At 46.1% G+C, this 10706-nt stretch overlaps 1 pseudogene; it reads left to right on the top strand.

Annotated features, from left to right (window-relative positions):
* Nucleotides 1–1141: 1141 nt before the first annotated feature.
* On the top strand, nucleotides 1142–10579 carry LOC129013838 (actin, clone 302-like; annotated as a pseudogene).
* Nucleotides 10580–10706: the final 127 nt, after the last annotated feature.

The raw sequence follows: 10706 nt of genomic DNA, 5'->3' as shown, positions 1-10706 counted from the left end.
ATAGCAGTTAATATCCCATAATGCCAAATCTGTTTTTAACCAAGACAGACTTTACTGAGAGGGACCTCTAACCTGTAACCCCCTAAATCTTAGGAAGGGCTCTAACCTTCCTAAGTCGGGCCTCGAACCCAAGTTTGGTCAAGCGTCCTTGCCTTTTATTAAGAGAGGCCTTTAACTCTCTCTTAGTAGGGACTCTAACCCTCCTAAGTTGGGCCTCTAACCCAATTCCATCCTTTACCCACATTAAATGTACCCCTCCTCTTACTCAAAGTCGGCCAATTGGTATTGCTGTTTTCTTTGGGTCAGAGGTTTCCTCAATATTGTCCCTTTGTGGTTCAACCAGAAGACATTACCGGAAAGGGATCCTGATCCAGACCCCAAGAGAGGGTTTTTGGATCTCACCCAAGCAAGAATTCAGGGTGAGTCCATAGACTAAAGTGAAAGCAAGTTTATTAAGAAAGTAAAGGAATGAAGAATGGCTACTCCATAGACAGAGCAGCAGCATGGGCTGCTCAACTGATTATACTTACAGTTACTTCTTGATTATATGTTGAACAAGGGGTGGATTATTCATAAGTTTTCTGGGGAAGGGGTGGGCAATTTGTGGAACTGAGGGTTCCTCCCTTTTTTAGACCATATAGGATAACTTCCTGACATTGCCATGGCATCTGTAAACTGTCATGTGCTGGTGGGAGTCTCTTTTAGCATGCTAATCCATTGTAATTAGTGTATAATGAGCAGTGAGGACAACCAGAGGTCACTTTTGTTGCCACCTTGGTTTTGGTGGGTTTTGTCCATCTTCTTTACCGCACCCTTTTGTCAACAAGGTCTTTGTGACCTGTACCTTGTGCTGACCTGCTATCTCATCCTGTGACCAAGAATACCTCTCCACCTGGGAATGCAGCCCAGTAGTTCTCAGCCTTATTTTACCCGTCCCCTATTCAAGATGGAGTCACTCTGGTTCAAACTCCTCTGACAATACAATGAAGTAACAACCAGGCAAGAAGTGGCAAGAAGCAAGGACACTGCAGGACACACAAAAGATGAGGAAAACAAATGATAAAAGAATAGAAATTGTTGATGAAAAGGTCAAACTCTATGAAATATTTGAAGATTTATTCTGAGCCAAATATGAGGTCCAATGGCCCATGAGACAGCCGCAGGAGATCTAGAGAACATGTGCCCAGGATAGTTGGGCTACAGCTGGGTTTTATACATTTCAGGGAAACATAAGACATCAATCAATACATGTAAGATGTACATTGGTTCGGTCAGGAAAGGTGGGACAAGTAGAGGGGGTGAGGGGTGGTGCCTTCCAGGTCGTAGGTGGATTCAAAGATTTTCTAGCTGACAAGTGGTTGAAAGAAGTTTTTTGGAGTGTGTGTTAAGCTATCTTCTACCAAAAAGAGAAAGAGTTTATTATCTGGAGACCTGGAATCAATACAAAGGAAGGTCTGGGTTAAGATAAGGGGTTGTGGAGATCAAGGCTTTATCATGCATATGAAACCTTCAGGTAGCAGGCCTCAGAGCTCTTATTGTCTCAGGTGTCCATGTGAAGAGACCACCAAACAGGCTTTGTGTGAGCAACAAGGCTGTTTATTTCACCTGGGTGCAGGCGGGCTGAGTCCAAAAAAGGAGTCAGCGAAGGGTGGCAGATTATCATTAGTTCTTACAGGTTTTGGGATAGGCGGTGGAGTTAGGAGCAATGTTTTGCGGGCAGGGGCTGGATCTCACAAAGTACATTCTCAAGGGTGGGGAGAATTACAAAGTACCTTCTCAAGGGTGGGGGAGATTACAAAGTACATTGATCAATTAGGTTGGGGCAGCAATAAATCACAATGGTGGAATGTCATCAGTTAAGGCTGTTTTCTTTTGTGGATCTTCAGTTGCTTCAGGCCATCTGGATGTATACATGCAGGTCACTGGGGACAAGCTGGCTTAGCTTGGGCTCACAGGCCTGACACTTATCAGACCTAAAAAGGTGTCAGACTCAGTTAATTCCTTCCTGGATCAGGAAAGAATCAAGGATTCTCTATAGAATATAGATTTTCCCAATGAGAGAAAGCTTTGCAGGACCATTTCAAAATATATCAAAGAAGGCTGGGCTTGGTGACTCTTGCCTGTAATCCCAGCATTTTGGGAGACCAAGGTGGGTGGATCACTTGAGGCCAGGAGTTCAAGACCAGCCTCGCAAACAGGGCAAAACCTCATCTCTACTAAAAATACAAAAATTAGTCGGGCATGGTAATGCATGCCTGTAATTCCAGCTACTTGGGAAGCTAAAGCACTAGAATTGCTTGAACTCGGAAGGCAGAGGTGGCAATGAGCCAAGATCACATCACTGCATTCCAGCCTGGGTAACAGACTCTGCATCAAAAAAAAAAAAAAAAAAAAATATATATATATATATACACACACACACACACACACACACACACACACATTATATAATCTGTATTTTATATATATATACATATATCTGAAAGAAATATATTTTGGGGCTGGGCATGGTGGCTCATGCCTGTAATCCCAGCACTTTGGGAGGCCAAAGTGGACAGATCATGAGGTCAGGAGATCGAGGCCATCCTGGCCAACATGGTGAAACCCCATCTCTATTAAAAATACAAAACTTAGCTGGGTGTGGTGGTGTGTGCTCGTAATCCCAGCTAGTCGGGAGGCTGAGGCAGGAAAATAGCTTGAACCATGGAGTCAGAGGTTGCAGCAAGCTGAGATCGTGCCACTGCACTCCGAACTGGCGACAGAGCGAGACTTCGTCTCAGTAAAATAACAAAATATATATAATAATAATATATATGTAAGAAATCAAAGTGTTTTACATATATGTATATATATATATTCGATTTCTTTTAGTCAGGCTGGAATTTGGTGTCTTATTGCTACAGGAAGTCTGTTTTATTCTTAAGATCTCTATTTTAATGTTAATGCTGGTCACCCGTGCCTGCATTCCAAAGACGGGAGAGTGTAAATAAGGCATACCCCATCCCCTGCATCTCATCATGGTCTGAACTAGTTTTTCAGGTTAATTTTGGAATGCCCTTGGCTGAGAGGATGGGTCTATTCAGTTGATTGGGAAGCTTAGAATATTATTCTTGGTTTACAAAATCCCACACCAGGCATACTGCCTAAGAATTTTTCATCAGCTTCATAGAGATAAAGAATTGAAAATTAGTATCAAAACTTTTTCTGTATATCATTGAGGGTTTGTTGTATGTGATTGTGTTTAATTTAATTATAGTATTAAATTATTACTCCATAGGTTTGAGTCCTAAGTTTAATAACTCTTTCTGATATGGTTAATTTATGTTAAAATATTAGACCAAGACTGTATCCGCCCCAAGCACAGACCCTCACGCTCGACACTCCTCCACCAGTCCAAACTTGCTGCCAGCTCCCCATGAATGATGATATCTCCACACTTGCAGTGACAATGCCCCCCAGGGTATCTTGCCTTCCATCATGGGGTGCCCACGGAACCAGTACATGACAGCAGGCATGGCTCAGAAGGACTCCTATGTGGGTGACAAGGCCCAGAGCAAGAGAGGCATCCTGATCCTGAAATATCACATCCAGCACAGCATCATCACCAACCAGGATGACATGGAGATCTGGAATGACACCTACAACAAGCTGCACACGGCTCCTGAGGAACATCCCATGCTGCTGACTGAAGCTCTTCTGAACCCCAAGGCCAACTGTGAGATGACCCAGATTATGTTTGAGACCTTCATCACCCCCGCCATATATGTGCCATCCATGCTGTGCTGTTGCTGTATGCCTCTGGTTGTACACTGGCATTGTGATGGACTGCAGTGATGGGGTCACCCACACTACCCAACTACAAGGGGTACACCCTCCCCAGTGCCATCCTATGTCTGGACCTGGCTGGCTGGGACCTGACTGACTACCTCATGAAGATCCTCACCAAGCGTGGCTACAGCTTCACCACCACAGCCCAGCAGGAAATCATGTGTGACATCAAGAAGAAGCTGTGCTACATTGCCCTGGACTTCAAGTAGGAGACAGCCACCATGGCCTCCAGCTTATCCCTGGAGAAGAGCTACAAGCTGCTCCAGAGTCAGGTCATCACCATCTGCAACAAGTAGTTCCACTGCCGTGGCCTCTCCTGCAGCCTTCCTTCCTGGGCATGGAACCCGTGACATCCATGAAACTACCTTCAACTCCATCATGAAGTGTAACGTGGACATCCATAAAGGCCTGTACGCCAATGCAGTGCTGTCCAGAGGCACCACCATGTACCCTGGCATCGCCCAACAGGATGCAAAAGGAGATCATTGCCCTGGCTCCCAGCATGATGATCAAGATTATTGCTCCTGCTGAGTGCAAATACTCCATGTGTATCATTGGCTCCATCCTGGCCTCGCTGTCCACCTTCCAGCAGATGTGGACCAGCAGGCAGGAATACGAGTCCCGCTTCTCTCGCCCCCATCTTCTACTGCAAATGCTTCTAAGCAGACTGTTACTTAGTTGTGTTATACCCTTTCTTAACAAAAACCTAACTTGCATAGAAAACAAGATGAGATTGGCATGGCTTTATTTGTTTTTTGGGGGGTGTTTGATTGGTTTGGGGTTCTGTTTTGGTTGTGGGTTTTTTTTTTTTTTTTTTGGCTTGATGATTCAGGATTTACAAGCTGGAACAGTGAAAGTGACAATAGTCTGTTGGAGTGAGCATCCCCCAAAGTTCTACAATGTGGCCGAGAACTTGGATTGTACAGTTATTTTTTATTTTTATTTTATTTATTTATTTTGAGACAGGGCCTCACTCTGAGGGTCTCACTCTGTCACCAAGGCTGTAGTGCAGTGGCCCAATCACAGCTCACTGCAACCTCAACCTCCAGGGCTCAGGTGATCCTCCCACCTCAGCTTCCCAAATAACTGGGACTACAGTGCACACCACCGTGCCTTGCTAATTTTTCTATCTTTTGTAGAAAAGGGGTGTCACTATGTTGCCCAGGCTGGTCCCAAACTCCTGGGCTGAGGTGATGTGTCTGCCTCAGGCTTACAAAATGCTAGGATTACAGGCATGAGCCACCATGCCAGGCCTGTTCTTTTTTTTAAATAGTTATTGCAAATATCATGAAATGTATTGTTACAGGAAGTTCCTTTGCCCTCCCAAAAGCCAGTCCACTTCTCTCTAAGGAAAATGGCCCAGTCCTCTCCCAAGTCCACACAGGGGAGGTGATAGCATTGCTTTCATGTAAATTATGTAATGCAAAATGTTTTAAATCTTAGCCTTAATAACTTTGTATTTTGTTTTTGTTTTGTTTTTATTCTTTTTTGAGACAGGGTCTCACTCTGTTACCCAGGCTGGAATGCAGTGAGGTGTTCTCAGCTCACTGCAACCTCCGCCTCCCAGGCTCAAGTAATCCTCCCACCTTAGCCTCCCGAGTAGCTGGGACTACAGAAGCGCACCACCCTGCCTGGCTAATTTTTTGTATTTTTGGTAAACACGGGTTTTCACCATATTGCCTAGGCTGGTCTCAAATTCCTGAGCTCAAGTGATCAGCCCACCTTGGCCTCCCAAAGTGCTGGGATTACAGGCATGAGCCACTGCGTCTGGCCTATTTTGTTTTATTTTGAATGAGCCACTGTGGCCACACTTTTTGTCCCTAAACTTGAGGTGTATGAAGGCTTTTGGTCTCCCTGGGATTGGGTGGAGGTGTGAAAGTAGCAAGGGGTTACCTGTACACTGACTTGAGACCAGTTCAATAAAAGTGCACATTAAAAAAAATACAATATTAAAGGCATAAAAGTAAAATTATGTGTAACTATGCATGTATGAATTGCCTTAATTGAAAAAAAATGAAATTATAAAATTATTGGAACTATCTTGGAAAACACAAGATGTACAGAAACCTGCCCTCCTTTAAATAATAGATAAAAGAAAGCTGTGGAATCGTCTCTAAGAACCTTTAAGAAATTGTCTTAATCTTCTCAGGCTGCTGTAATAAGATGCCATCGACTGGGTGGCTTAAACAACAGAAATTTATTTATCACAGTTCTAGGGGCTGGGAAGTCCAAGATCAAGGCACCTGCAGATTCAGTGTCTGGTGAGAGCCGACTTTCTGATATGTAGAACAGCTGTCTTCTCACTGTGTGCTCACATATCCTTTCCTCCATATGTACTCATGGAAAGAAAGATCTCTCTCTCTCTCTCTCTCTCTCTCTCTCTCTCTCTTCTTATAAGGGCACTAATCCCATCATGAGGGTCCTACCCTCTACCCTCATGACCTAATCTAGACCCAATTATCACCCAAAGACTCCACCTTCAAATAGCCATCACACTGGGGTCTAGGGCCTCAACATATGAACTGGGGGGGAAGGGAGACACAAACATTCAGTTCATAACAGAAATAAATCTTGTCCTAGTGTGGTGGCTCACACCTGTAATCCTAGCACATTGGGAGGCTGAGGCAGGAGGATTGCTTGAGACCAGGAGTTCCAGACCAGTCTGGTCAACATAGTGAGACCCTATCTCTATTAAAAAGAAATGAAAATAAGATTAATAAGATTAAAAATTTAAAAAGGATGGGCCACCAGTAGTGGCTCACGCCTGTAATCCCAGTACTTTGGGAGGCTGAGGCAGGAGGATTGCTTGAGACCAGGAGTTCCAGACCAGTCTGGTCAACATAGTGAGTCCCTATCTCTATTAAAAAGAAATGAAAATAAGATTAATGAAATTAAAAATTTAAAAAGGATGGGCCACCAGTAGTGGCTCATGCCTGTAATCCCAGCACTTTGGGAGGCTGAGGCAGAATGATCGCTTGAGCCCAGGAGTTTAAGATGAACAAGCAAGACCCTGCCTCTATTTAAAAGAAGAAGGAAGAGGAGAAGGAGGTGGGAGGGGGAGGAGTGGGGGAGAAGGAGAAGGAAGAGGAGGAGAGGGGGGAAGAGGAGTAGGAGAGGTAGGAAGTGGGGGAAGAGGAGGAGGAGGAAAGGAAGGGGAGAAGAGGAAGAGGAGGAGGGGAGGAGAGGGAGGATGAGGAGAAGAGGAAGAGGATGAGGGGAGGAGGGGAGGAGAGGGAGGATGAGGAGGAGAAGGAGAAGGGAAAGGAGGAGAGAGGGGACAGAGAGGAGGAGGAAGAGAAGAAGAAGAAAGAAGATGGAAGAAGGAAGAAGAAGAGGGAGGGGGAGGAGGAGAAGGGAAGTGAGGAGGAAGAAGGGGAGGAGGAGGGGAGGAGAGGGAGGATGAGGAAGAAAAGAGGAAAAGGAGGAGGAGGAGGGAAGCGAGGAGAAGAGGAGGAAAAGGAGGAGGAGGAGGGAGAGGAGGAGGGAAAGGAGGAGGGAGGGGATGAAGAGGAGGAGGAGAAGAAAGAAGGAAGAAGAGGGAGGGGGAAGGGGAGGAGGAGAAGGGAAAGGAAGAGGAAGAAGGGGGGGAGGAGGTGAAGGAGGAAGAGAAGAAGGAAAAGAAGAAAAGAATGCTGAGAATGCTGACTGCCTTCTTTGAGGCTATAAAACATGGGAGGTTGGGAGGGAGTCTAGACAGGAGTAACTTCTGGCTTCTGTCTGGTTCCCCCTTCCAACAGAAGATTAATGGTATCCAATAATCCAGAATTCCATTGATATGTCATTGTCTCCGTTACTCCCAGGTAATGGTGACTGATATAGATACAGGGGTCAGGTGGAGGAGAAACCTGTCTAGCCTGGTGGATATTTTCAAGGGAGTGACAGATGCTACCAGAGATGATCAATTCCTCAACGTTATTCTCTACAACTGGGTTGCCCCTTCTCAGATTGCCTGCAGAAAGGCCATCATAATAGTTTGGTGAGGGGCTGGAAAAAGGGGAAATGTGGATGCTTTCATGACTTATTCATAGAAATGAACTTTTTAGTTCATCCTGGATGACTGACACTGGCAAATATTTGATTATCAAAACTCTACCCCTGTAGTTGGGTTTTCATAGTATTTATTGCTCTTGAAGAGCACCAAAAAATTTCATTCCAAATTTGATGTATTTTGAGATGACTGTTCAGAAAGCCTGCAAAGCTGTCTTTTGTGGGGGAGATTTGCATCTGCAGAGAATCTGCATCGATGCAGAAAGGCTTTCTCTGGTGCTCTCCCTTGTCCAGATTTAGGAGAGATTAACTGAGAGTCTGACATCTTAAAAGGTCTGACAGAAACCTTTACCATCTATTCCTTCTAAAGGCTACTCTCTGTGAGATTTCATTTGTTCACCAAGACCGTCTTTGCTAGCCAGGCCTCTTCTTCTCCCCCTCCCATAACCTGTCTTGCCACCATAACCTGTTTTGCCCAGATGCAAGCTCCCATTCTTTCTGTAACCTCAAGGTGGTATAAAAGCAACCATTTGGCCATTTCTTTGAGTTTTTCTATTTTGTATGACTCCCACACACATGCGTGCATCAAATAAAATTTGTAGGAGACCGGACCCAGTGACTCACACCTGTAATCCCAGCACTTTGGGAGGCCGAGGCAGGCGGATCACCTGAGGTCAGGAGTTCGAGACCAGCCTGCCTAACATGGCGAAACTCCGTCTCTACTAGAAATACCAAAAAATAAATAAATAAAATTAGCCAGGCATGGCGACGTGCACCTGTAGTCCCAGCTACTCAGGAGGCTGAGGCAGGAGAATTGCTTGACCCGGGAGGTGGAGGTTGCAGTGAGCTGAGATGGTGCCACTGCACTCCAGCCTGAGCGACAGAAGGAGACTCCGTCTCAAAAAAAAAAAAAAAAAAAAAAAAAAAAAAAAAAAAAAAAAATGCAGCCTCTTTTCTCTTTAATCTATGTAATCAGTTTGTTTTATAGACTCAAATTATCAAACATTCAAGGGAAAAATTTAAACTTCCCTACACTCTCATCTTTCCCTGTCTCCCACCTTATGAACATTATCTTAGTCCTTAAACCTCCTTCTAGGCTGGGCATGGTGGCTCACGCCTGTAATCCCAGCACTTTGGCAAAGGCAAGTGGATCACCTGAGGTCATGAGTTCGAAATCAGCCTGGCCAACATGGTGAAACCCCATCTCTACTAAAAAATACAAAAAAAAAAAAAAAAAAAAATTAGCCGGGCATGGTGGCAGGCACCTGTAATCCCAGCTGCTCAGGTGGCTGAGGCAGGAGAATCGCTTGACCCGGGAGGCGGAGGATACAGTGAACCGAGATTGTGCCATTGCACTCCAGCCTGGGCAACAAAAGTGAAACTCTGTCTCAAAAAAAAAAAAAAAAAAAGCCAGGTGCGGTGGCTCACACCTGTAATCTCAGCACTTTGGGAGGCTGAGGTGAGTGGATCATGAGGTCAGGAGTTCGAGACCAGCCTAACCAATATGATGAAACCCCGTCTCTACTAAAAATACAAAAATTAGCCGGGTGTGGTGGTGCCCGCCTATAATCCCAGCTACTCAGGAGGCTGAGGCAGGAGAATTGCTTGGAGCCGGGAGACAGAGGTTGCAGAGAGCTGAGATCATGCCATTGCACTCCAGCCTGGGCAACAGAGCAAGAGCAAGACTCCGTCCCAAAACAACAACAACAAAAGACAAACGCGCGCGCGCGCACGCGCGCACACACACACACACACACACACACACACACACACACACAACTCCTCCCCAAAGGCAAGGCAAGGGAGACTAATACATGCAGTTGTACTTTCTCGGTTCTGGTGAGAAAGCTGAAATTATTTGCTTAAAAAAAAAAGGTTTGGGCTGTGCACGGTGGCTCACTACCTGTAGTCCCAACAGTTTGGAAGGCCGAGGTGGGAGGATCACTTGAGGCTAGCAGTTCGAGACCAGCCTGGGCAATATAGCGAGACCCTATCTATACAAAAATAAAATTTGGAAATGATGTATTTGTGTTGGGACCTCTGTGTTATATACAAAAATATCCCAGTGCAGCTCCTTGGTCTCAGTAGGATGCATGGGCCTTCAACCCTCTCAGCCTGGGCTCAGAAAATTTCCTGGAGCAGATTAATTTGGAGTTTGGTTTAAAGGAGAACCCAGTGGCGGCAAACACTCTTGGTTATGAGAGGTCTCTTTTTCTTTCAGTTTCTTCCTTCGGCTCCCCTAACTGCCATGCACTGGGCAGAAGACATAAAGTGAACTTATGTCATATTCTTTCTTCAAACAATGAGACTCTTACTCCTTTTGTCATGGCAATGGATCTCAGAGTCCACCTAATTCCCTGGTCCCTGATCTCAAACGATGGCCTGAGGCTAAACAATTTGTTTTCTAGGGTAGCTTGGAGCTTGTGGGTGAGGGGAATTACTACTGTGTCCTCTGCGTTCACCCAGAGAGATGCAGAGATCAAGAACCACTGCTTCTCCCCTGCCAGACCTTGTCGGGCTCATGGGAAGCACATGCGTCAGTGTACTAGGGATTCCTGGCGCCTCAAGGGTTCAAGCAACCCTCACACCACTAAAGGCGGCCCTGCCTAGCACAGGCAGGACGCGGAGGTGGAGAGTTGCGGGGCGCCATGCAGCCGCCAGAGGACGCAAGTGCCTCAAGTCCCCGCGCGATGGCGCCCCCCGGACCGGGAAGGAAAGGTGGTCCGCCTGCGAGGAGGCGCGGACCGGGCCAAGGAGCCCATAGGGAGAGCGGGGCGCCGCCTCACCCGCGAGCTGCCGGCCTCTGCATCCGGCCCACCTGTCCCTCCCTGCCTACCAACCCAAGAGCCTCACCCCGATCCGCGCTTGCTGGGTGACCTAGACGCCCGGGC

Source organism: Pongo pygmaeus, chromosome 16 (genome assembly GCF_028885625.2).
Source record: "Pongo pygmaeus isolate AG05252 chromosome 16, NHGRI_mPonPyg2-v2.0_pri, whole genome shotgun sequence".
NCBI classification, from domain to species: Eukaryota; Metazoa; Chordata; class Mammalia; order Primates; family Hominidae; genus Pongo; species Pongo pygmaeus.
This window is presented reverse-complemented; position numbering and strand designations above follow the sequence as displayed.